The sequence below is a fragment of the Hippopotamus amphibius genome, chromosome 12 (genome assembly GCF_030028045.1).
Source record: "Hippopotamus amphibius kiboko isolate mHipAmp2 chromosome 12, mHipAmp2.hap2, whole genome shotgun sequence".
Taxonomy (NCBI): Eukaryota; Metazoa; Chordata; class Mammalia; order Artiodactyla; family Hippopotamidae; genus Hippopotamus; species Hippopotamus amphibius.
The window spans coordinates 11,058,291-11,064,678 of record NC_080197.1 but is presented as its reverse complement, the minus strand read 5'-3'; the positions used below and the strand labels follow the sequence as shown (position 1 = coordinate 11,064,678).

General features: G+C 54.2%; 1 long non-coding RNA gene across 1 annotated transcript in view; it reads left to right on the top strand.

Annotated features, from left to right (window-relative positions):
* Positions 1 to 5,022: 5,022 nt before the first annotated feature.
* The window catches only part of LOC130832488 (uncharacterized), a 40,058-nt gene continuing 38,692 nt past the window's right edge, over positions 5,023 to 6,388 (top strand). Inside the window, exon 1 of the long non-coding RNA XR_009048299.1 lies at positions 5,023 to 5,207. This is a non-coding gene — a long non-coding RNA (uncharacterized LOC130832488). The remainder of the gene's footprint in view (positions 5,208 to 6,388) is intronic.

The following is a 6,388-nucleotide window of genomic DNA, read 5'->3' as shown; positions in this document are numbered from 1 at the left end:
GGCTGTGTGACCTTGGGTGTGTCATTTTGCTGCTCAGAGCCTCAGTTTCCTTATCTGTCATTTGGGCTCATTCATCCTACCTGGCAAGGGTTGAGTGAGCAGAGCCATTTAGCGGTCAGGGTTTGAATTTATTTATTAGCTGATTGACTTTGGGTAAATTGCCTCATCTGAGCCTCTTAGGTTCCTCATCTGTAAAAAGGGGATAAGAATAATACTGGCCTCTCAGTTATTTTGCAACAATGAAATGATTCTGTACCTAAAGCACTTATTAAATGCTCAATGACTGGTAACTACTTGTAATTATTACCGATGTCGTTGACTTCTGTCTTTCCCACTAGATGGTAGGTGCTGGGAGGGCAGGGTCTGCTCTTTTGCCCCCATCTTCCTCCCAGAGGTCATTGGAAATATTTGGAGTCTAACTACACATTCCTGCTGCATCCTGGGTGAGTGCCCTTGGGCGAGCCCAGCCTCCTCTCAGGGCCTCTATTTTCTCCTGTAAAATGGGGCTCATGGCAGTACCTACCTGACCAGGCGGTTTCCTGCCAGGCATATGGTCTTAAAAGGAAAAAGAGCTCTAGAGCAGGTCAGGTGGGGCCCCAAGGGGGCAACATCTCCCTAGCAGGGCTGTGGCTCATGCAGTCTGGGGGCACTCCCAGAGACGGGGCGGGGAGGGTTGTCACTTCTGTCTGAGCCTCTTTGGGAAGGGGACATGGGCGCAGTGAGAAGAGAGAGGGAGGGGGACTCTGGCTCTGCTGAGTCCCTGAGGGCGGGTTTCAGTAGCGTGAATATCCAAGCCCCTTGCTGCAGAGTGGGGACACTCAGGCCACAGTGAGTGGGAGGCTGATGTCCCAGGTGGCTCACCTGCCTGTGCCCATGTGCTGTGTGGCTCTGGGTGCCTGGTGCACCTTCTCTGTGCCCCAGCTTCCTTTGCTGTGATTGTCTTAGGGAGGCTTTGCTTCCTTGTCTGCTGGATTTCCGGGCCCCCGCAGACCCCCTGGCCCGGCCCCCTTGCCCCCATGGAGGCCGAGGCCAGGGCTCAGGGCCAGGGCTGCGCACCTTGACAACCCGCCCACGCCAGGCACAAAGGCCCATTGTTTGGGCCCACGTTGGCGGGGAAGCAGGCAGGGAGCAGCCGCCTTTCACCCAGCCCGCTTGTGGTCGGCGGGGACTGAGGAGCGATTCACAGAGGTCCCCGCCCCCTGACTGGGCACCTGGCCAGGCTGCCTCCCGGGCAGGCACCCTCGCCAAGCTGGGCCAGCTCCTACCCTGAGCTGAGCCTCAGTTTCCCCTGAGGTCCACAGGGCTGTGGCCTCCCCCATCATAGATGAGCCACCTTGCTGTTCTTGAGGTGGCCACGGGCACCAGGGCTTTAGGGCCCCACAGGCCTGGGTTCTAGTTCTGGGTGGTTTTGGGTGCGTCTGTTCCCCTCCATGAGCCTTAGTTTCCCCGTCTGTAAAAGGAGGCTTGGAATTCACGACTCTCAGGGTAGAAGGAGAAAAGTGATGCCACAAGGCAGCATTGATTTGGTCGTTCATTTATTCAAAAGTCTATACTGGTGTCGACTATGTACGTGACTGGTTACAGAATTTTAGGGGCCTTGTGCAAAATTAAATGCAGTGCCCCTCATTCAAAATTAAGAATTTCAAGATGGTGCCAGCATGGAAATTTCTGAACGTGGGGCCCTGTTTGAGGCCCTGGGTCGCATGCCCACGAAGCCCACCCTGACTGTGTGCCAAGCACTATTCCAAGCATGGGACACAGCTCATGAAACAGAGGAAATCCTCTGCCCTCGTAGAACTGACAATCTGTCAGGGGACCTAGGACTCCCTCGGGGTTGCCTGGAAGATTTTTCTGAAGCCAGATGCCTCTGGAGGCCAGCTCCTTCTGGGCTTGCTCATCAGGCCATGCAGGGTGAACTGGGGGTACCCAAGCTTCCCTGTGAGGCTCCAGTGTCAGTGACTCCCACATCAGTTTGGGCACCCACAGTAGTAATGGCTGACATTTACCTGGTGCAGACTTGGTGCTGGGGTTGATCAGGGCGTGTACCTGGTGAATTCAGAGCATCTTTGTAATAGCCCTGTGAGGAGGCAGGGCAGTATGGCTATCCCCTGTACAGATGGAGAAGTTGAGGCTCGAGCCAATGAATGGCAGAGGCAGGATTTAAACCCAGGTTCTCTGGTGCCAGAGCCTTAATCTCCCCATCCCACCCTCTGCCAAGGGGACAGCGGTGAGCCAGGTGGTGCGTGCCTGGGACCGAGGCCCTGCTGGGGTTCAAGGCTGAGAAGGGCGCGGGTATGCTGGTAGCCCGCCAGCTGCCACCTGGGTTGGCCCTGCTGTGTGGCCCTGAGTCACAGCCCTGTGTCCTGGGAAGCTGTCTGTGCCCCGGGCACCCGTGGGGCCTGAGTCACAGTAGAGCACACCCTGCCACCCTGCCCACCTCCCGCCTGGGCCTCAGAGCAGGCAGGCCCTCAGAGCAGGTCCCTAGTCAGGAACTCACATTTCTACCCACTTTCAGGGACAAGAGAGAGGCAGCTATTTGCAGCCCCAGAGGCACATTTCTGCCTTCTCTCCTTGAACCCAAACCCACCCTTCCAGGATGGATTAGCTGGCTGATGAGTTACTGAGCTCCCCATCACTGGGAGCATTCAAGGCAGGATAGCCTATCAGAGGTGCTAAGGAGTGTTCCTGCATCAGGTGGGGCCTGGTGCTGGAGTATGTGTCTTCCAAAGCCCTAAACTTTATTCATGTGCTTATTTTTGAATAACTTCTGTGAGCAAAACTTCCAAAATCCAAAAAGTACAAAAGAATATGGAGTGAAAAGTAAGTCTCCACCCTTCCTGACCCCCAATCTCCAACTTTCTCCTGCCAAATTAGCCACTGTTTACCAATTTTTTTCCCCAGAGCTAATTTATGTAATGCAAACAAATATGTAAATTGTCCTTTCCTGTCTCCCTCCTACCCACACAAATGGTAGCCAATGTATTTCATACCTCATTCTGCCCCTTATTTTATTTTTGTTTTGTTTGACAGCTTATCTTGGACACTGTTCCAGATCAGCACACGCAGATCTGTTCTATTCTTCTTACCTTGCCACATGGTATTCCTTTTTTTTCTTTTTTCTTTTAATAATCTATAATTTGATTAAAGGGCTTTTCAATCTTGAATTTAACTCTTTGGAATCTATACTGTCCTTTGCTCTGGTGGTGGCCTGAGAAAATTTTTCAAAGTTTGCCTGGAAACTGTAAGCTTTTCCCATGTCTGCAGGGAATTTTTTGAGTCTGTTTTGTTTGAAATTATGAAAGAAATGAAAGAGAGAAAGAGAGGGAGAGAGCGAGCAAGAGTGAGCGAATGAGAGAGAGAGAAAGGACACCTTCCATCCACATCCCTCCATGCCAGGCACTGGTGATCTAATGAAGAACGACATAGTACCAACTCATCTGCCTGTAGTGTGGCCAGGCTGCTGGAGGAGGTGCCCACGTGTGGTGCCAGGGAGCCCAGAGGAGAGGACTTCGTGTGTGTGTATGTGTGTGTGTGTGTGTAAGGTGTCAGGGATAGTCCCTCAGAGGAGGGACTATTTAGGTGGGGCCTTAAGGGATGCATAGGAGTTCATATGAGACATATGGAGATGAGCCCAGTAGGCAGAGGGAACAACATGAAGAGTGAAATCACTTGCTAGATGCAGAAATGACTACCAGCTTCCATTTATTGAAGCACCTACTATATGCCAGGTGCTGCGCTCAAAAGTTATTGTTGTATGTAAACTCCCACACTTCTAGGCTATTATCACCCCTATCTTACAGATGGGAACTGAGGTGCAGAGCACAGTAACTTGCTTGTGGCCACACAGCATTGGAGTATAGAGGTACTGAAGTCTGGATTTGAACCCAGGCAGCTTGTGCTCTTGGCCATTCTAATATTCCATGAGGGTAAGAGGGATAGCTGGTGAGGCCCTGGATGCTTGACCTTAACCTTCTGACCTCCCCAGCTCAGGTCCTGCCCCTGCTCAGAGGCCTTCAGTGGTTCCATAGCCCCAGGACACACTGCCCTGAGCCAGCCTCTGCTCTTCCAGCCAGTGTGGGTGCCTTGGGCAGCACCAGACCTTTCTGGGTCTGGCCTTGTGTGCCGGGTGCTACAGGAGCTGCCTAACTGTCAGGAAGAGGCCACGAATGCTAATTATGGAGCAAGGGAATAATCAGGGGGCACGTACCCCGGCCTGTCCCCACTGGTGGATTCCAGATGTGGCTGGAGATGGGCCTGGACCTCGAGGTCTTGGTGCCCCTAGGCCTTAGGACTCTGTCTCAGGTGGGCTCCCAGGAAGAAACAATGTGAGCAGACCCTGGCCCCAGAGAACCAGGTGGGCACTGGGTCTAGGGCTTTTCAAATTCCACTGACCCCGCAATGTGGGGATTCATCACCCCATTTTACAGATGAGAAAATGGAGGCTCAGAGAGTACAAATGACTCGTCTAAGGTCACACAGTGAGTCAAGGGCAGAGCCGGGATGTGAATCCAGACCCTGAGTTTGACTCTTCACTACCCCACACTCCTGCCCCTGTTCAAGAGGGTTTTCCGGTCTGCACCCTGGCAGGGGCTTAATCTCTTTGTTTTACCTGGTCTTCAGGAAAGGGCAACAAGCCCATTGTTCTGGGGAGCTTGAATGTTGTGCCCAGGGCCTCGGGATTGAGGGGGACCTGTGGATGGCCCGGGTGCTCCCCCAGCCCCAGGATCAAGACACAGGTCCCATGTTTCCTCTCCCATGTTTCTCCCAGAAGTGAGAGGATAATAGTCAGTTCAAATGTCAGACCAGCTCTGCTGCCTGTGGGGAGACTGGTTGAGCAGGTCTGGGAGAGGGATGGAGGGAGGAAATTATTAATAATTGCAAAGCAACCAGCCCTGCTGCAGGCCTTGAGATGTGTCTGTGTGTGTATTTGCAGGTGTGGGGTTGGGGTGCTAATTCTGGGGACCCCATCCTGGAGTCAGGGGAGCCTGGGGGTGAGCTGCAGCTTCCCAGGGGCCTGTGTGTGGGGGTGAGGTGATGGGAAATACAGAGTTAGCCTCCCCAAGTTGAGAACACCGTGGCCTCCCTGCCTCCCATCAACCCAGGTTAGGAGGGATCTGCTGATATCAAGAGGAGGAAGGAAAGAGTCTACTCTGTCTTCAGGAGGCATCTCACTGTGTGCCAGATTTAATTCTCAACAACCAGATAAGGTTGGTGTTCTTTTCATCTGCAGCTGACACAGTTGGAGAAACTGAGGCACAGGGGGTTTAAGTGGGATTTGAACTCAGCGTGTTTGATCGCAGCTAGACTGCCCTCACTGTCCTCTCTGCTGGGGGTGGAGGGATCCCCCTGCCCTGGAAAATGCCCCTACCCACTCCCCCAACATGAGCACAGCCCCCGGTCCCACACCCCAGAGGATGGGAGTTGATTTGAAGCTTCTTTGGACCTCTATCTCCTCATCTGTAGAATGGGCACCAGAGTAACTTCCTCCAGGGTTGGGGCAGCTGACAAGGGGAGGAGGTAAGGAGACATCCTTTCTGTCCTTGCTTCTCCAGCACCCACTGCAAGGCCTGCCTGACAGCGATGACCATAAGCGGCTCTCTACTGGGTCTTCCTTGACCCCCTCGGGTGCCTAGCAAAGCTGGTTCCCTAGCTGGACTTAGGAAAATTCACTCTGAAACATGAGCGATCAGTTTACATTTCAGCAGGAAAATGGCTTGAATGGTGGACCTTGAGGCAGAGTTTCGGGGAATGGATAATGGAAATTCTGGGAGCCAAAAGTGCCCCTCTGGACCTGGGGCTAGCTGCCATCCACAGCAGAGGCACACCCGGATCGCGTGCCACCGAGCCCCAGGATGGGCCGCGTCTGTGGGGGACCTCTGGGGCGTCCCCCTCCCTGGTCTGCCCCGATGGGCCGATAAGACCCAGCCTCGGAGGAGGCTAATTACAGGCCTCAGTGGTGGCGGGCAGGCAAGTCATGAGGTGGGGGTGACTCAGAGGATTGCTCCATGAGCAGGGCGGGGGTGGGGGCCACGCGTCTGCCCCTGACCGGGCCGGCCTGAGGAGGGCCTGGGCACCCCAGGAAGCCCTGCAGGGCCACTGGGTGCAGCCAGACCAGGGTCACCCCTGGGCCTGTGACCTAGGCCCCGGTGCCACTTGGCATCCTTGGGGCTTGGCATTGTGTCGCGAGTGGGACTGGCTGGGTTTTCCCCTTGCTCAGTCCCAGGCATCATCTTCTGGGAAGTGGGAATCTGGCCTCAGGAGCAACAAACGCCCTACAGATTTCCTGAACCACAGGACCAGGGCTCCGGGAATCCCAGATGAGCGAGAGGTAGAACCTCAAGCATGTGTGGACTCTGAGAACCAGCAGATGATGGTTTCTAGAACCAAA